This window comes from Hyla sarda, chromosome 8 (genome assembly GCF_029499605.1).
Source record: "Hyla sarda isolate aHylSar1 chromosome 8, aHylSar1.hap1, whole genome shotgun sequence".
Lineage (NCBI taxonomy): Eukaryota > Metazoa > Chordata > Amphibia > Anura > Hylidae > Hyla > Hyla sarda.
In genome coordinates, this window is record NC_079196.1 from 135539298 (window position 1) to 135562698 (window position 23401).

At 47.8% G+C, this 23401-nt stretch overlaps 1 protein-coding gene across 5 annotated transcripts in view; it reads left to right on the forward strand.

The window, feature by feature from the left end:
* Nucleotides 1–23401, forward strand: part of STAT1 (signal transducer and activator of transcription 1) — a 1320138-nt gene that overhangs the window by 196543 nt on the left and 1100194 nt on the right. The window lies entirely within an intron of this gene.

Here is a 23401-nt window from a genome sequence, read left to right on the forward strand (position 1 = left end):
GGCGACAGGCCAGAAGCTTAGCGTTAATTTTAACATCTTGGTTTAAGAGCGAGATAGGCCGAAAATTTTGGGGTCTGTCTGGCTCCTTTCCTGGTTTGGGCAGGGCTGTGATAACCGCTTGTAGATTCTCTGCTGTAAATTTGCCCGTACGAATTGCCGTTTGTAGCTAAGATGTCACTGAAGGCTTTCTAGTAGGAAGAAGCAAAGCCGTCTGAGCCTGGAGCCTTGCCATTGGGAAGGGATTTGATGACATTTAAGACTTCAGGTAGAGTTACCTCACAGTTAAGATGTAGTAGCTACATCTGGGATAGAGAGGGAAGGTGTAGATCGGAACGGTAGGAGTGCATAGAGGATAGGAGATTTGGAGGCGTTGGAATGGTGTCCTGTAGGTTGTACAAGTGTGAGTAAAAGGAACTAAACCCATTGGCTATATCAGAAGGGGTATATAATTTAATATTCGTCACCGGGTGTAGTAGTTATGGGATACGTGATTTTGCTTGCCGCTGTTTCAACCGAGCGGCTTTTAATTTACTAGCTTTATTGTTTTGCGAGTAGTTCTTGGCCTGCAATTTTCTGTACAACTTTTCATAGGAAGAAAGGAGTATGCATCGTAACTCATGTCTCAAGCCTGATACCATCTCAGCCTGTGACGAGGAAGGAGACGTCTGATTAACCTGTTCAGCATGCTTAAGTCGGTCTAGGGTATCAGTGAGTAACTGCTCTCTTTGTTTCTTCAAAATAGCCCCATACTTGAAGCAAGAACCCCGTACAACCGCCCTATGGCAATTCCATAGTTAGATAGCATCCTCAACGGAGCCCGATTTGTTGGCAAAGTAGCCGTAATATCCCGTCGTAAGTATTGGGTATAGACTGTATGGGACCACAAGTAGGGGTTGTTATGCCAAGCATAAGATGGGGGGGGGGAAAGTATGGTCACTAATTTTAAGAACTATAGCTGTGTGGTCTGACCATTTCATTGGTGCTATGTCTGAATGTTGGGATAACGTAAGGGACCTATCCACTAAAGATAAGTTGATTCGGGATTATGTGATGTGTACCCCCGAATGGAAAGTGTAGGCTTTTTCTGAAGTGTGTTGTATATGCCAAATATCATAGAGGTCCTCGGCTGAAAGAAGAGCTGTTAAAGAAGCAGAGTAGAAGTGTGAGGAGGAGGTAGAATCTATGGATACATCAGCTACCATGTTGACATCTCCACAGACCACCAAAGAACCTCAGGCTGTCCTCTTAACCTTCTTTAATAGGGACTTTAAAAAGCATATTTGGCCTGAATTGGGGGCATAGAGGGAAACAATAGTTAAACATGTAGTATTGATGGTGCAACGAAGAATCACATACCTCCCCTGCTTATCTGCTACTACCTCCTTCAAGGTAAACGCCACCAAATTCTTTACCGCTATACAGACTCCCCTCACTTTGGAGCTGAAATGAGGATATGTTTAGTGATGTAAGCGGTGTGCATCCTTAGCTAGCAAGTGCGTTTCCTGAAGACATAATAGATCACAAACAATTGAGCCTCTTTCCATAAATGCGCTCCTCTATGTGGTGCATTTAATCCATTCACATTTAGACTGGCAAATGTCATAGCCATATCAGTAATAGAGTGAGCATTTGATATCCTAGTAGCATGAAACATGTATGAGAGCGGCATGGCACACCTCCCAGCCAGCATGCGCCTGCCCTGTAATTACAGAGTACCGTTGAAAGACCTGAGGAGAGATTAACACCAGTGTACAAGCAACACATAAAAACAAAACAGTAGCAAAACAAAGGAATGAGAAAGAACAAAAAGGATAGCTTGCCAAGGCATACGCCATCCTGCAGACAGTGGGGGTCACAGCACCGGAGCCCACACCAATGGCTATCCAGGCAACACCTTCCAAGGGTTCAAGCCGTCTCCCAGTCCCTCACTGGTTGAGGGGGTCTCGAGGACCTCTGCAGTTTTGGAGGGTAAGATGGAACAATGTCCCATTTCTTCAGTAGGTCTTCTCTCTCCTTCAGCGTGCAGACAACATGCAGAGAGTTATTGTGCCGTATGAGTAAGTGTATGGAAAAGCCCCACCGATACAACATCCCAGTGGAACCTAGAGCTGTAGTGATAGGCAGGAGAGATCTACGTGCTTGTAAAGTTGCTGCAGACAGGTCTGCATATACTGCAATGTTGTGGTACGGTGCTGGTAAGCCGTTATTGCGGCGAGCATATTCCATCAGCTTCTCCTTTGTATGAAAAAAATGGATGCGTGCAAGAACATCACGTGGTGTAGAGTCCTCCAGATGTTTGGGTCTGCGAACCCTATGGGCTCTGTCCACAATCAGCTCGGCCACCGGATAGTTAGGCAGAGTAACTTAAGCAGTGTGAGAACATAAGCTGGAATGTCCACTGGGGCCACACTTTCAGGGATACCCCGTAGGTTGACATTATTACGGCAGCTTCTGTCCTCATGGTCCGCCACTTTAAGTTTCAGAGCAAGGACTTCTTCTAGTTCATCAGCTTTATCAATGAGAGAGTTATGAGATGTGGCGAATTCACCAAACTTTTTTTCAACATGGTCTAATCTTCCTTCTACAGCTTGCACTGAGGCATGGAGAGGGTTAACTAGTTTATGCATATGCTGCATGAAAGAGGAATGTAGAAGTAGCAGCATGTCCTTTAAAGCAGTGTCTGTGAGGGATTGGTTTGAGACCTTTACGTTTGCTAAAGGATCATCTATCTCAGGGTCCCTCTGCTCAGAAGCTCCCCAGTGTCCTACCTCGGCAGTATCAGCAGCATGCACCAAGGAGGAGCGGCCAGACGTGGAGCCATGTGCCTGTGAGCCCCATGCAAGAGAGGCCGGGGAACGCTGGGATGAGGCCCCACCTTTATATATGGTTGCGTCACTGTGTGAGAGCTCCGCTTCTCCTGGTGATGAGGGTCTCAGCTGGTCAGGAGTTAAAGCAGTGGTGGAGATAGGCAGCGCCGGTACTGAAGAGGATCTGTGCTGGAGCGCCGGGGACCGGTGGGTCTTATTAGCCCGGAGAGGCGTTCGTCTTGAGGAGTCAATGCTGCCGGCGGCGCCATCTTGCGGGACAGCCTCGCGGGCTACAAAGTGAAATTTTGCCAGGGTGCCGAGCTTGATTGGCTTCCTGTGTCTAGCTGGCATTGCGGGAAGGAGTCCGGGGTCTGTGGGTAGCAATATGGAGCGGTGTTTTGCTGTTTCTTGGTCACTGTATCAGACTGTGACCATGCACCTCGGCTGCCAGGCCACGCCCCCCGCTTTTTCTCCTATAACCCCTTTTGCACAAAAGAAAAAAAAAAACAATGTTCCAAACACCTGTGAGGTGTAAATACTCACTGTACTCCTTGTTACGTTCCTTTAGGGGTGTAGTTTTCAAAATTATTTTACTTGTATTGACAGATTTTGGGGAGCATTTTCTCCTGTTACCACTTGTGAAATTGAAAAATTTGGGGTAATCCCAGCCAGGGCCGGTTTTAGACTAAGTGTGGCCCTGGGCAAAAATGAAAAATGGGGGCCCCCAGATTGTGTGACCAAAGATCACTATGTTGTGCCCCCTGAATTGTGCTGCATCTCAGCTAATGCGAGTAAATGAGACTGTGCTGCAAACCACAAATGGCTGTGACTACAACATGAGAAACTTAATAATTCCATCCAGGATGAATTTGTGGCTGTGGTAATTTGGGGGTCGCAATGTGACCCCATTTAGTGCAGATCAGCTCAGCTCCCCCCTTTGCAAGAGCGAAGTGCACGGACAGCTGTGGAGCAACAGCAACTTACAAGGAAACACGTAGAGAAATCCAGCACAAAACCGAATCATAAACCGTATGGTCACAGGAAAACACAGGATCACAGAAAGCCATACATTTTATGATGCTGTTTTAAGGGTTTAATAAACCACTTAAAGAGCAAGAACTGATTTGTGATGGATTTCTCTATGTGTGATCACATTTACTTACATTAGCTGAGATTCAGCACCATTCAAGGAGAACAACATGGCGATCTTTGACTGTGCGACCCATTTTTGCCATGTAGCCCTAACCTAATACTCTCACCTTGTTCTTTATACAGTAATAGTCACCGCACACAGATAAACAGTGATCAATGCTACCTATCAGTAATAGCGCCCACATATACTATAAGGCTAAGTTCACAGACAGAATGTCCACATGGAGAATCTCCGTGCAGATATTCTGCAAACTGCAAGACACCGACATAATATGCCGGCACTGGGACTGCACAGGAATGCGCCGTCTCATAGACAGCCATGCATTCTGTGCGGACACAGAAAATGAAATTTCCGTGCCAGAAACATCTGTGGATCCGCCGGTGACCTTACCCATTTTGTGCCTCCAGCTGTGACACACTCCTGCCTAACCTGCCCCTGGCCTGCTGAAAATGTTCAGAACGCTGGGGCAGTGGACTACCACTTTAAGTACGCAGCATAGTTCCCCCCCCCCCCCCCCCCCATATTAAGTTGGCAGCACAGTCCCCCCCCCCCCCCACATTAGGTTTGGCAGTATAGTCCCCCCCCACATTAGTTTGGCAGTACATTTCCCCCACATTAGTTTGGCAGTATAGTTTCCCCCCACATTGGGTTTGGCAGTATAGTTCCCCCACATTAGCTTGGCAGTATATTCCCCCACATTAAGTTGGCAGTATAGTTCCCCCCACATTAAGTAGGCAGTATAGTTCCCCCACCTTAGGTTGGCAGTATAGTTCCTCCACATTAGGTAGGCAGTATAGTTCCCCCATCTTAGGTTGGCAGTATAGTTCCCTTTCATTAGGTTGGCAGTTTAGTCCCCCCACATTAGGTTGGCAGTTTAGTTCCCCCCACATTAGGTTGGCAGAATAGTTCCCCCACATTAGGTTGGCAGTATATTCCCCAAAAGACATACAGCCTACAACCATATACAGTGTATGGCTGGAGGCTGTATGTCTTTGTATTGCCCTGCTTCAGTGCTCCGACCACCACTCCTCCTGGCTTATAGGCCATAGCAGTAGGTCCCGGGACCGGAGGATTAGTGGTCGGAGCACTGAAGATGACGTGCCGCTGGCAACTTACCATGCTGGCCAGCGGGCTTCCTCCTGCTCAATGCTCCGCGCCTCCATTCCTATGGGCGCACGCACGGGATGTCAGTGACGTCAGTGATCTCCAAGGCCTCTGCAGGGCCGCAGAAAGTTAATGGGTCATAGGGATGTCCTTAATAGTGATGGGGGAAATTAATCTGGGGAGGGGGCAATTGCCCCGATCTGCCACTGATACTTACACTACCAATACTGCCAGGGCCATCTTTAAGTTTGATTGGACCCTGGGGGAGCAATTTTTTTTGCACCCCCCCCCCCCCCCCATTTTTGCAACCCTAGGCAAAAGCTAATTTTGACACCCCTTCACTCCCACCTTACTACTGGGGTGACACACTGTAACAAGCCCCCTTCACATGTAATAAGCATACTAATGGGGTGACACACTGTAACAAACCTCCTCCTCACGTAATCTCCTTACTACTGGGGTAACACACTGTAACAAACCTCCTCCTCATGTAATCTCCTTACTACTGGGGTGATATACTGTGAAAAACCTACTCCTCATGTAATCTCCTTACTACTGGGGTGACACACTGTAACAAACCTACTCCTCATGTAATCTCCTTACTACTGGGGTGACACACTGTAACAAAACTCCTCCTCATGTAATCTCCTTACTACTGGGGTGACACACTGTAACAAACCTCATACACACATCATACATACATACATACATCATAGATACACATCTAACACACATACACAGATCATACATTAACATAAATCTATCATGCACACATAATACATATACACACATCATACACATACATATACAATACACATCCCCAACCCAAAGCCTCTCCCTACCCCCAGGAGATGATTGCTGGAGATCGGGTTAGCTGAGCCAGGGTCACATCAGCAGGGGCTCCCAGCAGCCCCAGGCCTCCTCAGCCCTGCAGGGCCGCACATTGTAGAAGTAAAAAAAAAAGTGCTGGCAGCGATCGCCCGGGCACCCGAGCAGTGAAGCGCAAGCAGGATGTGAGGGGGATTTACTAGTGGAGCGCAGCCTGCTGCGTTCCTCCGAACGTGCTGACGTCTGATTAGTGGAGCGCAAGCAGGGCTCCTCCAGAATGGTCAGGACAGGGGGAGGAGTGTTAGTGCCTTAGGCCCTGAATACTGCAGTTTGCACAAATTTGCAGTAAAATCGCAGCAAAAAACACCGCAATTTTTCCGCGATTTTTTGCAAAATGGAGTATTGTTAGTAATGCCCTAAAGCTTTTCAGGGGCCCCCTTTTGGATGGGGGCCCTAGGCAATTGCCTAGGATGCCCCGCCCTAACGCCTGCCCAGATCCCAGCATTTTAGTGAAGAAAATCAGATTTTTCCTTATCACATCCCACTTAAATGAACATTTGTGATCGGTGGCTCAAATGCGTAGCGTACCTACCTAACAGCCTAACCACTGATATACAAACTAACAGGCAGTCTGAGTTGTGCCATATACTGCCGCGTGTAGGTACACCTGAATAAAATAGAGGGCATACCTTGATAGAAAAGACTCCTAAGAGATTAAATGAATTTTTAAAAGAGGGGGGGTTGGGTGGGACGTGAAGAACCCGCGGCGTACTGTGCTAGGGGCACCGCGGGTTCTTATAGTGATTAACCCCGCCCCCTCTCACAAATACAGGCTAACTGCGTTAGCCTTCACACTTGTGATCAGTGGCTCAAATGCGTAGCGTACCTACCTAACAGCCTAACCACTGATATACAAACTAACAGGCAGTCTGAGTTGTGCCATATACTGCCGCGTGTAGGTACACCTGAATAAAATAGAGGGCAAAACTTCAATATTTGAAACAAAAACGCTTTATGAAATAAGACAACATTACAAAACCAGAAACTGGAAAGCATGGGACCTTCCAGACTTTGGATAGGGGATGGGCGCATGTATGAGCTAGAATTCAGCGACTCAAATTACGAATCACACGTCACACGGGCTGGCATCCCCTGACGTGACGCTGATGAGGTGGCACCGATGCGAAGGGGGTGTCCAGATATCACAGTTGAGTCACCCCCCAAAGCCTATCACTAAAATGCGTACTTTAACGAATTGCGGAGTGGTGAGAGCAAAACCTCAGAATAATAATAACGGCTGCGACCTACTGGCTCCCTGGCGTGTGAACAACAGGTCACGTAGCAGACGAACCAGGCACTACCTATGAAATGAAATGTGGAAAAGCAGCAGATGGTAACGCCTTGCCCGGGTAACGATGATTTAGTTGCGCTCAACTCAAGCTAATAGTGATTGGAATTCCATGTCAGTTGGCTCAGTCTCCAACAAATATCATTTTACGTTTTACTAGAGAACTCACCAGGTCTGAGGAAGCCATAGTAACCCAGAGATAAAGCTGCTTTCCAACACAGACTATCTTTGTAGCTGAACGGGGGTCCTGTCTAGAACATCTACTAACTGTCTGGACGAGTCGGCCGACAAAGGCTGACGGGAAGAAGGCTTGGATCCTTAGCACACCTTACAGCGCCGCTTTAATTGTATCGAATGAAACATGGAGGCCAAGTCGGAATGTGCCAAAGAGATGTGGAGCTGAACCACCGCTAGGTATGACTTGATCGTGCTTGATGAAGAGAAGAGTGGCAAAAACCCAATAAAACCAAGTAGGAAAGTAAAGTGTGTGTGTAAGCTCCTCCGAGTACATGTTACAAACCAAACCCTGACCGTATGCTTAATCCCAAGTGCATATGTACAAAAAACATAACTACCTAGTCGTCAACCTAAAACCGTGTTAGGTTGTGACTGTAACCGACCTGTGGACGTGACAGGTGATGACACCACTCATGCGGCAAGCCTGATCATGACACTCAACCAATGTATAACCAAAATAATGATCAACCTGAAGCTAAGACAGCCCAACTCCAACTGAAATCAAGCTATTTGCATGACCCCGATGCTAAATGACCTTGTGAGAACACATAAGATTGTCGTCAACCCGAAGCCGTGTCGAGTAGTAACTGAACCGACCTGTAGACGTGACAGGTCTGAAAACTCAATTAACTATGAAACAACGTATCCCACCAAGCCGCGACAGATCGTAACCATGATTGACGTATATACGTGGCCCCCGATGCTAAATGAACTTGTGAAAACACATAACATTGTCGTCAACCCGAAGCCGCGTCGAGTAGTAACTGAACCGACCTGTAGACGTGACAGGTCTGAAAACGCAATTAACTATGAAACAAAGTATCACCGCCAAGCTATACCTGTAGCCTGAACCAACTGCTACCTTAACACAACGTATGTGATGACACTGTCGCCAACCTGAAGCCGTGACAGGTTGTAACCGGACCGACCTGTAGACGTGACTGGTCAATCCGCAATTGAAAACCTCAACCAAAGTAACGTATGTGCTGAATGTATATGAACATGTACCGAGTATGAACACCGTAAGCGTATACCAAGCATAACTCCTTGGCACATATGCTGCACATGACACTGAACGTGGGCCCGGCAAACCAACCAGACCATGTGCTGATCAATAATACCCAGACCACATGTCCAAACCAGACACCTAGACCGTATACACCGACCAAACTATATGAGAGCCTGTGCCGCACAAACTATAAGAACGCGAGCTGGAATGAACTACACGAGCGAGTGTATGCACCAATCAAATATGCACATAACAATAACTACTAGCAGAAACATTTAACAACTTAACCGATTACCAGAGCAAGTCCACGGAACAGACTAAGTAAGTGAATGCACAAGACTTTATGAGCGAGTGTGCTTGGCAACTACATAAGCGTAAGCACAGAACAAACTATTTGCGGGTATGCACAGGACTAACTGAGTGAACGTATGCCAGAACAAACTATGAGTGTGTCTGCATGGGCTAACTAAGTAAGCGTATGCCGAAACCACTATGCGCACATGCATAGAACTAAGTGAGCATGCCGAGAACGAACTGTGTGCGCGTATGTACAGCATGAGTCTATGACCGCAAAGAACAAGCTATACGGGCATATGCACAAACGAACTATGTGAACATGCAGGGAACAAACTATATGTTGGTATGTATGGAACACACTATGTGAGCACCTCACAATTATGTGAGCGTATGCACCGATCAAATTGTATGCGCGTGTGCAGAGAACGAACCATACGGACGCATGGCCGAACCACTGCACGTGTCCACCGAATGACCTGTATGCATAAGCGAACTACATGCACAGAACGAACTGCTTAAGTGAACACCCAGAACAAGTTATATGAGCGTATGCACAAAACTATATGGCCTCTAATAAACTGGGCAACTGTCCAGACCAACTGGATGAACATATGCACAGGACAGACTATATGAGTGTATGCACAGAAACCCTGAGCGTATAAACCGAATGAACTAAATGTGTGTACACGAACGCCCAGAACAAACTATATACGTAAGCCCGGCCCCACTATACACAGATATGTACAGAACAACTATGTGCCTATGTATAGAACTGTGCCGTCTAACAGCTATGAGTGGCTCAACCAACAAACGTGATGAACCTATACTCAGGCCAACTATATGCGCAAATGCACAACCAAACAGCATGTGCGTATGGCCAATAACAACCGATAACCAATACACGCATGCAGTAATTCTATGACCACGTACCCATGCACAGAACAACACTACATGCGCTGTACGAGCACACGCGCGGAACAAACGCTACAAGCGCAAGAGCCGCACAAGCACCGTATGCACATGACGTATGCCACGAGCACATGAACAGCATGGTTCTCATGAGCACATGTACAATACAACCGTACGAGCCTGCACAGTATAATTCCTACGAGCGAGTGTGCAGCACAGATCCTACGAGCCCGTGTACAGCACAAATCCTACGAGCGCATGTACTGTATAGATCCTACGTACAGCATGGATCCTACGAGCGAGTATAAATCCTACAAGTGAGTGCACAGTGTGTATCGAGCGTACAGTATATATCCTACAAGGGCATGTACTAAACAAATCCTACGAGCGTGTGTACAGTATAAAACCTGCAAGCATGTGTACAGTATAATTCCTACAAGCGTGTGTACAGTTCAAATCCTACGAACGTGTACCGTACGAATCCTACAAGCGCGTGTGCAGAATAAATCCTACAAGCACGTGTACAGTATAAATCCTACAAGCGTGTACAAGCGTGTGTACATTATGAACCCCACGAGCGCGTGCACAGAATATATCCTACAAGCGCGCGTGCAGCACAAACCCCACACGCACGTACCAGTGTGCACAGTTTAAATCAGCAAATGCGTGCGCAGTATGGATCCTACGAGTGTGTGCAAGTGTTTGTACAGTAGGAATCCTATGAGCGAGTGTACAGCATGAATCCTACAAGCGTGTACAGTATAAATCCGACACACGAGTGTACAGTATAAACGCTACCACCGTGTGTACAGCATAAATCCTACAAGCGTGTGTACGGCATAAATCCAACAAGCATGTGTACAGTATAAATCCAACAAGCGTGTGTACAGTATAAACCCTACCAGCGTGCATACAGCATAATTCCTACAAGTGTGTACAGTAAAAATCCAACAAGCGTGTGTACAGTATAACTCCAACAAGCATGCACAAGCGTGTGTACAGTATAAACCCTACAAGCGTGTGTACAGCATAACTCCTACAACCGTGCGTACAGCATAATTCCTACAAGTGTGTACAGTATATATCCAACAAGCGTTTGTACAGTATAACTTCAACAAGCATGTACAAGCGTGTGAACAGTATAAACCCTACAAGCGTGTGTACAGCATAAATCCTACAAGCGTGTGTATAGTATAAATCCAACAAGCGTGTGTACAGTATAACTTCAACAAGCATGTACAAGCGTGTGTACAGTGTAAACCCTACAAGCGTGTGTACAGCATAAATCCTACAACCGTGCGTACAGCATGAATCCTACAAGTGTGTAAAGTATAAATCCAACAAGCGTGTATACAGTATAAATCCAACAAGCGTGTATACAGTATAAATCCAACAAGCATGTACAAGCGTGTGTACAGTATAAACCCTACAGGCGTGTGTACAGCATGAATCCTACAAGCATGTACAGGCGTGTATATCGCACAAACACTACAACCGTGTGTACAGCACAAACGCTACTACCGTGTGTACAGTATAAACCCAACAAGCATGTGTACAACATGAAACCAACAAGCGTGTGTGCGGTATAAACCCCACAAGCGTGTGTACAGCATGAATTCTACAAGCGTGTAAGGCATGAATCCCACAAGCACCTGTAAGGCCCAAATCCCACAAGCGTAAGGCACAAATGTTACGAACGAGTAAACAGAAAAATGCCATGAGCGTAATCAACGTGCGCGAGTGCATGAATCGTACAAATACCATGAGTGCATGTACAGAATTACCAGCGCCCATACTACATGCGCCTGAACTGCACCAATGCTACCAGTGCATGTACAGAATTACCAGCGCCCATACTACATGCGCCTGAACTGCACCAATGCTACCAGTGCATGTACAGAATTACCAGCGCCCATACTACACGCGCCTGAACTGCACCAATGCTACCTGTGCATGTACAGAATTACCAGCGCCCATACTACATGCGCCTGAACTGCACCAATGCTACCAGTGCATGTGCCTTGACAAACACATGAAATTCCCTCCTTGTGATCAGGAGGGCCGTGTCGTAAACCTTGAATAAACTAAAATGTGTACGTATATATACATATATAATCATATACATGGAGCAAATTCAGGGGGCGTGTGCAAGGAACCAATTATATGGTCGTATGCGTAGAATAATTATAGGGGGGGATTAACCTTTTTTTTTTTTTTTTTTTTGAGCCTGCACAGATCAACTATATGACCGTGTATGAGGAATAAATTATAAGAGTGTGAACACCAACAACTACATGACTGTATGCGTAGAAAATAAATCGTGTGCTCGGCATAACTATCTGATCGTATGCGTAGAAAATGAATCGCGTAGAAAATGAATCGTGTGCTCGGCATAACTATCTGATCGTATGTGTGGAAGGAATGACCGAGCAGAGCAGTCGACAGTGTGCTGGCATATATTAACCCCTTATAGTAAAATGCAGAGCTGAGCAGCCCGAGAACGTGTCGGCATGTAATTAACCCCTTGTAGAAAAATGCAGAGCTGAGCAGCCAGAGAATCGTGCCGTCATATAATTAACCCCTTGTAGTAAAATGCAGAGCTGAGCAGCCAGACAATCGTGCCGTCATATAATTAACCCCTTGTAGTAAAATGCAGAGCTGCGCAGCCAGAGAACGTGCCGGCATGTGACTAAACCCCCCCCCCTTCCCCCGTTGAGAACGAATCCGGTAACCGACACACACAATATACACTACATAACCATGACAGGTGGCGGGGGTATGATGATAGCCTAAGCTCCCCGATACCACAACAGGGGCCAGTACCCTGGCAGAAAACCCTAAGGTGACAGCACCGACCCGGCTGTAGAAATGCCGGTACCGTACTGCCACACGGGTTCGTGGGGGAGCGAGGACTCGCGCAGCCACCCCAACACAATAGCCGCAGCATGCCCCCGTCACGGGTCCCACTGCCGGAGGTGCCGTGCCAAACCCGCCGGAGGAAGAGAACGGGCCACGTGTCCCACTGTTAACGAAACCGGGGCCGGGGCCTGGCCGAGGGTACACCCCCGGACTCCGGCTTACCTCCGGAGAGGTGGTTGCGGAGAAACGCCGCCACCAAGGCCAGCCCCGGCCACTTACCCGTACCGCACCGCCGGAAACAGCTTCCGGTCAGCTGACTGGTGTGTCAGCTGACCTCTCGTCACGTGAAGAACCCGCGGCGTACTGTGCTAGGGGCACCGCGGGTTCTTATAGTGATTAACCCCGCCCCCTCTCACAAATACAGGCTAACTGCGTTAGCCTTCACACATATCAAATACCTGTGGGGTGTTAAGGCTTACTGTACTGCTTGTTACGTTCCTTGAGGGGTAGTTTTTATTTATTTTTTTTTTTTGCTGTTCTGGCTTCCTAAATGCGACATGCCCCCCAAAATCCATTTCAGCAAAATTTACTTTCAAAAGCCAAATGTGATTCCTTCTATTGAAGTGCACCTGCGAGCACTTTAGGTCCACACATGGGGTATTTCCATACTCAGAAGAAAGGGGATTGCAAATTTTTGGGGCATTTTCTCTTATTACCCCTTGAAAAAATGTAAAATTTGGGGGAAAAACAGCATTTTTGTGAAAAAAATTTCATTTACACATCTGACTTTAACGAAAAGCCGTCAAACACCTGTGCGATGTTAAGGCTCACTGTACCACTTGTTGTGTTCCTTGAGGGGTGTAGTTTCCAAAGTAGTATGCCGTGGGTTGTTTTTTTGCTGTTCTGGCACCATAGGGGCTTCTTAAATGCGACATGCCCCCCAAAAACTTTTTTTTTTAGCAAAATTCACTCTCCAAAATTCCCTTATCGCTACTTCCCTTCTGAGCCCTGTACTGCGACCGCAGAGCACTTTACGTCCACATATGAGGTATTTCCTTACTCTAGAGAAATTGGGTTACACATTTTGAGGGGGAGAGGGGGATTTCTCTCCTTTTTATGGCTCTACAAGAACATGCAAGTGTAAAAAATGAAGATTTAGAATTTTCTCCTTCACTTTGCTGCTATTCCTGTGAATCACCTAAAGGGTTAAATCACTGACTGAATGTCATTTTAAATACTTTTGGGGGTGTAGTTTTTATAATGGGGTCATTCATTGGGTATTTCTAATATGAAGACCCTTCAAATCAACTTCAAAACTGAACTGGTCCCTGAAAAATATCGAATTTGAATTTTTTTTTAAAAATTGGAAAATTGCTGCTGAACTTTGAAGCCCTCTGGTCTTCCAAAAGTAAAAACATGTCAATTTTATGATGCAAACATAAAGTAGACCTATTGTATATGTGAATCAATATATAATTTATTTGGGATGTCCATTTTCCTTATAAGCAGATAGTTTCAAAGTAAAAAAATGTAATGCAAAATTTTTTAATTTTGCATGAAATTTTGGAATTGTGAGTGTGGCAAAAAATTTACCACTAACATAAAGTAGAATATGTCATGAAAAAACTGTCTCAGAATGAAAAGTAAAAGCATCCCAGAGTTATTAATATTAAGTGACAGTGGTCAGATTTGCAAAAAGTGCTCTGGTCCTTAAACTGTTGGGGACGGAGGGCGTATGGATACGCCCTCGCGTCCCGGTACTTAAGGACTTAAGGACCCGGTACTTAAGGACTGAGGGCATAACTTCCGATCGCCGGGCGGTGATTGGACCGGGATGATTGCTGAAATCATTCAGCAGGCATCCCGTGCCAATGCCCAGGCGGGTCCTAAGACCCCTCCCCATGTTGGTGATCATCGCAAATCGCCCGTTTACTTACCCATCTTACTTAACCATTGGTGGCGGCGATCAGCGGCAGGGATCGCGGCAGAAGAGGACGGTGATGTGGCTCCCTGGATCCTACGGAAGCCGGTGAGTTGCCTAGCAACATCTGGAGGGCTACAGTTTGAGACCACTATATAGTGGTCTCTAAACTGTAGCCCTCCAGATGTTGCAAAACTACAACTCCCAGCATGCCCAGACAGCTGTTTGCTGTGTGGGCATGCTGGGTTTTGTAGTTTTCCAACGGCTGGAGGGCTACAGTTTGGAGATCACTGTGCAGTGGTCTCTAAACTGTGGCCCTCTAGATCTTGCAAAACTGCAAATCCCAGCCTGCCCAAACAGCAAACAGCTGTCTCGGCATGCTGGGAGTTGTAGTTGCGTACCTCCAGCTGTTGCATAACTACATCTCCCCGCATGCCTTTTGGCGATCAGTACCTGGGAGTTGTAGTTTTGCAACAGCTGGACACACACTGGTTGGAAAATGCTGAGTTAGGTAACAGAACCTAACTGAAGGTTTTCCAACCAGTGTGCCTCCAGCTGTTGCGAAAGTACAACTCCCAGCATGCACGGTCTGTCAGTGCATGCTGGGAGTTGTAGTTTTGCAACAGCTGGAGGTGGGTTTACAGTGAGTTTGCTGCTTCAAGTTTGAGCTGCACCAAATTTTCCGCCGCAGTGCAAACTCCTAGCGGGAAACTAACTGTAAACCCCCGCCAGTGCGAATGTACCCTAAAAACACTACACTACACTAACCCATAATAAAGGGTAAACACTACATATACACCCCCTTACTCTGCCCCCCCCCCCTCAATAGAAATTAAAACGTATCGTATGACAGTGTTTGCAAAACGGAGCCTCCAGCTGTTGCAAAACAACAACTCAGCAATTCCGGACAGCCACTGACTGCCCAGGCATGCTGGGAGTTTAGCAACAGCTGGAGGCACCCTGTTTGGGAATCACTGGTGTATAATACGCCTATGTCCACCCCTATGCAATCCCTAACTTAGTCCTCAAATGCGCATGGCGCTCTCTCACTTCGGAGCCCTGTCGTATTTCAAGGCAACTGTTTAGGGCCACATATGGGGTATTTCTGTACTCGGACCAATTGCACTACAAATTTTGTGGGGCTTTTTCTCCTTTTACACCTTAGAAAAAGGAAAAGTTGGGGTCTACACCAGCCTGTTAGTGTAAAAAAAATAAATAAAATTACACTAACATGCTGGTGTTGCCCCATACTTTTTATTTTCACAAGCAGTAAAAGGAAAAAAAAAGACCCCCAAAATTTGTAACGCAATTTCTCCTGAGTACGGAAATACCCCATATGTGGGCGTATAACGCTCTGTGGACGCACAACAAAGCCCAGGAGTGAAAGTGCACTATGTACATTTGAGGCCTAAATTGGTAATTTTGCACAGGGGTGGCTGATTGTACAGCGGTTCTGACATAAACCCAAAAAAAGAAATCCCCAAGTGGGACCCCATTTTGGAAACTACACCCCTCACAGAATGTAACAAGGGGTATAGTGAGCCTTAACCCCACAGGTGTTTGACAAAGTTTGAAGGGAAAATGAAAAAAAAACATCATTTTCACAAGGGAAAATAGGGGGAAAAAAAAGCCCCCCAAGAACATACCCCATATGTGGATGTAAAGTGCTCTGCAGGTGCACTACAATGTTCAGAAGAGGAGCCCCATGGGGCTTTTGGATAGAAATTTTGTCCAGAATTAAAGGCCACATGTGTTTACAAAGCCCCCATAGTGCCAGAACAATGGACCCCCCACATGTGACCCCATTTTGGAAACTACACCCCTCACGTAATGTAATAAGGGGTACAGTGATCATTTACGCACCATAGGTGTGTGACAGATTTTTGGAACAGTGGTCCATGAAAATGAATAATGTAATTTTTCATTTGCACAGCCCACTGTTCCAAAGATCTGTCAAACGCCAGTGGTGTGTTTTTTACTCACTGCACCCCTTATTAAATTCTGTGAGGGGTGTAGTTTCCAAAATGGGGTCACATGTGGGGGGTTCCACTGTTCTGGCACCATGGAGGGCTTTGTAAACGCACATGGCCCCTGACTTCCATTCCAAACAAATTCTATCTCCAAAAGCTCAATGGTGCTCCTCCTCTTCTGAGCATTGTAGTTAGGTATTTCCAAATTTATTTATTTTTTGGTGGTGGGGGGGGGGGGGGGGGTGGGGGGGCATTTTCTCCTATTACCCCTTGTAAAAATGTGAATTTTGGGGAAAATTTTTCATTTACACATCCGACTTTAACGAAAAGTCGTCAAACACCTGTGGGGTGTTAAGGCTCGCTGGACACCTTGTTACATGCCTTAGGGGTGTAGTTTCCAAAATAGTATGCCATTTGTTTTTGTTTTCTCTATCGGCTCCATTTGGGGACACAGACTCTGGGTATATGCTGCTGTCTCTAGGAGGTTGACACTATGGTAACCAAAAAGTCGGCTCCTCAAAGCAGGATATACCCGCCTCCACGCCACTGAGCAATTCAGTTTTTGCTTAGTGTTTTAAGTAGGTGGACATGGTCTGGTTTTCTCCAGACCAAGTCTCATATTTCTTTTTATTTTATTAGGTTTAGGGAATGTGTTAGTTCTTTATTCCTTTTTATTTCTGTTTTCAGGTGGGGACTCAGGAACGCAGTGTTCACTGTTTCCCCATTGCGAGAGGTGGCAGGCATCTTGAATGTACTGTTAACCCCCTCTCGCCAACGGTCAGGTTTGGGGTTGTACCTCATGGGTCCGGCTCCCCCTACCTCCCTGTTCGCCTCGCTATGAGCTTGGCTTGCCGCAGGTGAAAATGCTGACTGAAGACTACAGCCTGAAGACTTCATTAGGTAAGTTCTTCAGCATAGGTGAGTATCTTTCTCTCCCTAGGTCTGGCAACAGCCGGAGACCCTCTTTTTTTTTTTTGTCCCTATCCTACAGAGGCTGGACTGGCTGGGGGAGCTTGGATATGGGCAGTTTATTATGAGGCGTGTGTGTTACTGTACACACTGCAGGCTGCGGGCGGCTTGCGCCTTTCACTTTCACTTCGGCAGCCGCGGCTGCCGACGGCACTTTGCCCGCTCCGTTCCCGGGCGCACAGGACTCGCTACAGGCGGCGTGTGCGCTCGGGGTTTCAGTGCGGGCACCATTACAGGAGTCCCGCAGTTCATCTGCATCGGCCTGGCGGACGTTAGCTCCGCCCACCTGGCAGCATAAGCGCCTCAGCAGCGCAAAAAGGGCCACCAATCAGCGATGTGCGCGCGTTGGGGCCGTGCAGGGGCCAATCACAGAGTTCCTGGCTCTGACCCAGCCTCTTCCTCCTATTGGCTGGCGTTTATTTCTCTCTCCCTCAGCATGGTGCAGAGTTCTCCTCACAGCAGCTGCTCTGGACACAGACTCTGGGTGAGACTGTTTATTTTTTAACTATGTCCGTGCCCAGAACCGTTCCTCCCTCCAAGCAGATTCCGGGAATATTAGTTACCCATTACGCTTGTAAAAGCTGCTCTGCAAAAATGTCAGGTTCTGCTGAACCCATTTGTCCGGCCTGCTCCACTGCTCCCCCAGACCCCCCTTCTATTTCTAACCCAGGTGCCCCTTCAGACCTGGTGGGTTCGGCCGCCCCTCCAGCCTGGGTTTCCTCCCTCTCCCAGTCTATATCCGACTTGGCACAGGTCTCCCGTTCTGTGGTGACTGCCTTGGAGAGGTCTACCCTTCACCAGCCCTCTAGAAGGTCGCGTTCCCCTTCACCTGGCGCTTCGCATAAGCGTAATAGGGGTGCCTCCTCTGACTCTTCCCAGGAGTCTACTGGTAGGCACGGGCGTTCCTCTTGCAGGTCTCGCCCTACCACTGCTTCAGGCCACACGCGTCACTCTTCTAGAGGACGCTCTGGCTCCCCTCTTCCAGGGCCGCCTCCAATCGTTCGCACTCTCCTGGAGAGCTAGCGGCCAAGGGTTCCGTTTCGGCATCCGATTCGGAGGTCCGTTCGGACTCAGTGGACACGGTGAACTCATTGGTTATGGCCATAAGAGACACCTTTAACCTAGAGGACCCAGGAACTTCGGACGCAGCTCTAGAAGTATCCTTTCATCGTGCCCGTCTGACACCCAAAGTGTTCAGCTCTCACTCTGAATTTGAGGCCATTCTAGAATCTGTCTGGAAGCACCCTGAGAAGAAGTTTCAGGGACTGAAGAAAGTCCAAGCGTGATATCCTTTCGCCAAGGACCTTGTTTCCAAAGTGACTTCCTCTCCATCGGTGGATCCTCCCGTTTCCCGCCTCTCTAAAGCTACTACTTTGCCGCTGGCGTATGCAGCGGCCTTCAAGGATCCTGCAGACAAAAAGGTTGAGTTGTTGGCGAAGTATGCCTTTGAAGCAGCGGGTTCTTCTCTGCTCCCTGCCTTCGCCTCCACCTGGGTGTCTAAGGCCCTCTCGGTGTGGCAGTCCCAACTCCGTCTGGGCATTCTTTCAGGTTCTCCCCCCTAAGAACTGTCTGCTCTGGCCCTCCAATGTTCCAAAGCTGGAGATTTCCTGTGTTCTGCTTCCTTGCACTCAGCCCGCTGCGCTGCCTATGCCACCGGTGATTTAGTGGCCCTCCGTCGTTCCATTGGGCTTAAAACTTGGAACGCGGACGCTGCATCTAAGAAGTCTCTCACCGAGATTCCTTTTACTGGTTCCCGTCTTTTTGGCAAGTGCCTGGATGAGATTATCTCTGAGGCGACAGGGGGCAAGAGCTCTTTATTACCTCAAAACAAATCTAGCACTTCTTCCCGTAGAAAGTCTTCTTCCTTTCGGTCCATTCGGATTTCTGGCCCCTCTAAAGGGTCCAACCAGGCACCTCCACGGGACAAGAAGGTTCCCTTTTTCAAGACCCGTCCATCGTGGAAGTCGGACACCAACCGGCCCGACCGTTTTGCAGCCAAAGCAGGCAACCGCAAGCCCACTTCTGCATGAAGGGACGCCCCCACCCGCAGCCTTTTTTCGGGTGGGAGGTCGACTCGTGTTTTTTCGGTACGTTTGGACCAAGCACATTCAGGACTCCTGGGTCAGGGACATGGTGTCCTACGGATACCGGATAGAATTTGCCTCCCTTCCAAGGGATAGTTTTTTCCAGTCCCATGCTCCCCGATCTCCCTCGCTTGCGAGGGAATTTCGGGAGGCTCTTCAGTCCCTTCTCGTCCAGGGTGTCATTATTCCAGTTTCTTCAAGGGACCGCTTTCGGGTTTTTATTCCAATCTTTTCGTGGTTCCCAAGAAAAACTGCTCTGTGCGGCCAATCCTGGACCTCAAAGTCTCAACAAACTTCTTAGCCTCCATTTCCAAATGGAATCTCTCCGTTCGGTGGTGGCATCTATGGATCAAGGTGAGTTTCTTTCCTCGGTGGACATCAAGGATGCCTACCTCCACGTTCCAATTTTTCCCGGACACCAGCGGTACCTCAGCTTTGCGGTTCCGCAAGGTCATTATCAGTTTGTGGCTTTCCCCTTCGGTCTGGCCACAGCGCCACAAGTCTTTACCAAGATTCTGGCACCTGTGATAGCTCTGTTACGGTCAAGAGAGGTCTGTGATACCCTACTTGGACGACCTTCTCATCAAAGCCCCCACCAGAGCCCAGGCTCTGGAGAATGTGAGCCTCACTCTTCAGACCTATTGTCGCTTCGGGTGGATGTTCAACAGAGACAAGTCGGTTCTCTCTCCAACCCAGTCTCTGGTCTTCTTGGGGCTTCAGTTTGACTCTGCCTCGGATTCGCCTTTCGCCGGACAAACGTCTGGCCCTCTTGTCGGGAGTCCGCTCCCTCCGGACACCATCCCCGGTCTCCATCCGTACTTGCATGGAAGTCCTGGGTCGGATGGTGGCAGCCATGGAGGCCGTACCCTTTGCCCAGTTTCATTACCGTCCTCTTCAGCTGGCGATTCTTGCACGATGGGACAGGTTCTCTCTCACTCACTCTCACTCAATCTTTTTCTCTTTCTCTTTTTTTCTCTTTCTTCTTCTCCGGACTCAGCGGTCTCTGCATTGGTGGCTCCGCTCCTCTCTTCTTCAGGGGCATTTGATCCTCCCCCTCCACTGGCAGGTGGTCACGACGGACGCCAGCCTGTCGGGCTGGGGGGGTGTTTTCAGGAATCAGACGGGTCAGGGCCTCTTGCCTCCCCAAGTAGCCCTTCTTTCCATAAACATTCTGGAATTGAGGGCGATTTATCTGTGTCTGAAGCATTGGGAGTCCCTGCTTCTGGGTCACCCTGTCCGTGTCCAGTCGGACAATGCCACGGCTGTGGCATACATAAATCGGCAGGGCGGCACTCGCAGCTCACCGGCCATGTCCAAAGTGTCAAAGATCCTCCTCTGGGCGGAACGAGTGGTTACAGCCATTTCGGCTTTTCACATTCCGCGAGTTCTCAATTGGGAAGCGGATTTCCTCAGTCGGTCCTCAGCCGACCCCAGAGAGTGGTCTCTTCTTCCGGAGGTGTTCGCGCAGATCTGCGACCTCTGGGGAAACCCGGACGTGGATCTCTTCGTGTCTCGACACAACCGGAAAGTTCTGAAGTTTGTGTCAAAGACAAGGGACCCCCTGGCTTTAGCCGCGGATGCCTTAGTAATTCCTTCCCAGGGTTTTGAGGAAGCTCAAGGTGGAAGGAGTCCCCACCATTCTGGTGGCACCAGTGTGGCCTTGAAGGGCATGGTACGCTGATGTGGTCTGGCTTCTGGACAACATTCCGTCCTGGCTTCCTCTTCGTCCAGACCTACTGTCACATGGTCCTCTTTGCCACCCCAATTTACAATTGCTGCATTTGACGGCGTGGCGGTTGAGACCGCGGTTCTAAGGGCCCGCGGCTTCTTTTCCCAGGTAATTCCCACCATGCTTAGGGCTCGCAAGCCCTCCTCAGTGAAAATTTACCACCGTACCTGGCGGTCTTACTTTCGTTGGTGCGAAGCTCAATCTTTTTCTCCAGTTACCTTTTCCGTGCCCCGTCTCCTTTCCTTTTTACAGTCTGGGTTGGAACTAGGGCTGGCTCTCAGTTCCCTTAAGGGTCAGGTCTCGGCCCTTTCTATTCTTTTTCAGTGTCCTCTGACTTCCAATTCTCATGTCCGGACCTTCCTCCAAGGAGTGGCACATGCGGCCCCTCCTTACTGGTCCCCTTCTCCCCCTTGAGACTTGAACTTAGTTCTAGGCGCTCTCCAGGGCGCACCCTTTGAGCCCCTTAGGGAGATTCCCCTTCGCCTCCTTTCCTGGAAAGTGGCTTTTCTTATAGCTATTACCTCATGCCGTTCCCCTTTCCTGAGAATTCATCAGGACAAGGTTGTTTTCTGACAAGATCAGTCTATCTTGCCTAAAGTCGTTTCGGCCTTTCATCTCAACGAGGACATCGTCCTTCCGTCCATTTGTCCTGCTCCTTCTCATCCCAGGGAGTGTCTGCTTCACAAATTGGATGTGGTTCGAGCGGTTCGGACTTATCTTTCCGACACCTCTTCCTTTCGTCAGTGCGATTCTTTTTTCGTTCTTACGGAAGGCCATCGGAAGGGACAGCCTGCTTCTAAGGCCACCATTTCTTGGTGGATCCGATGTGCTATTTCGGAAGCTTACCGCTGCAATGGGAGGACCCCACCTTTCAGGGTTATGGCTCATTCCACCCGATTTGTGGGAGCATCCTGGGCTCTCCGAAACAAGGTCTCTGCCTCGCAGATCTGTAAAGCGGCCACTTGGTCGTCTTTACACACTTTTTCAAAATTCTATCAGGTTCATACCTTCGCATCGGCCGATGCTAGTCTGGGCCTTAAGGTGTTGCAGGCGGCGGTGGTACAGCCGACGGCCTGACCTTTTTTATTCTCTGCCCACCCAAGGGACGGCTTTGGTACGTCCCAGAGTCTGTGTCCCCCAATGGAGCCGATAGAGAAAAGGAGATTTTTTAGACTTACTGTAAAATCTCTTTCTCGAAGGATCCATTGGGGAACACAGCTCCCGCCCGTTTTTTCTGGGGTTCCTTTTCGGTTATCTGTCCGAGGGAGTGTTCAGTTATTGTTTCTTGGGGTTCTCGAACAGTTCATGTTTTTTTTCCTTTGACCTGACGGTCTCCTCCTATTGCTCTGAGATGAAACTGAATTGCTCAGTGGCCTGGAGGCGGGTATATCTTGCTGGGAGGAGCCGACTTTTTGGTTACCATAGTGTCAAGATCCTAGAGATGGCAGCATATACCCAAAGTCTGTGTCCTCCAATGGATCCTTCGAGAAAGAGATTTTACGGTAAGTCTAAAAAATCTCCTTTTTTTTTTACTGTTCTGGTACAATAGGGGCTTCCGAAATGCGACATACCCCCCCAAAAACCATTTCAGCAAAATTCACTCTACAAAGTCCCATTGTTGCTCCTTCCCTTCTGAGCCCTCAACTGCGCCCGCCGAAGACTTCATATACACATATGCAGTATTTCCTTACTCAAGAGAAATTGGGTTACAAATTTTGGGTGCTTTTTCTCCTATTGCCCCTTGTAAAAATTCAAAAACTGGGTCTTCAAGAACATGCGAGTTTAAAAAATTAAGATTTTGAATTTTCTCCTTCACTTGTGAAACACCTAAAGCGTTAACAAACTTTCTCAATGTCATTTTTAATACTTTGAGGGGTGCAGTTTCTATAATGGGGTCATTTATGGGGTATTTCTAATATGAAGGCCCTTCAAATCCACTTCAAAACTGAACTGGACCCTGAAAAATTCAGATTTTGAAAATTTCGTGAAAAATTAGAAAATTGCTGCTGAACTTTGAAGCCCTCTGATGTCTTCCAAAAGTAAAAACATGTCATCTTTATGATGCAAACATAAAGTAGACATATTGTTTATGTGAATCAATATATCATTTGTTTGGAATGTCTATTTTCCTTACAAGCAGAGAGCTTCAAAGTTAGAAAAATGCTAAATTTACATTT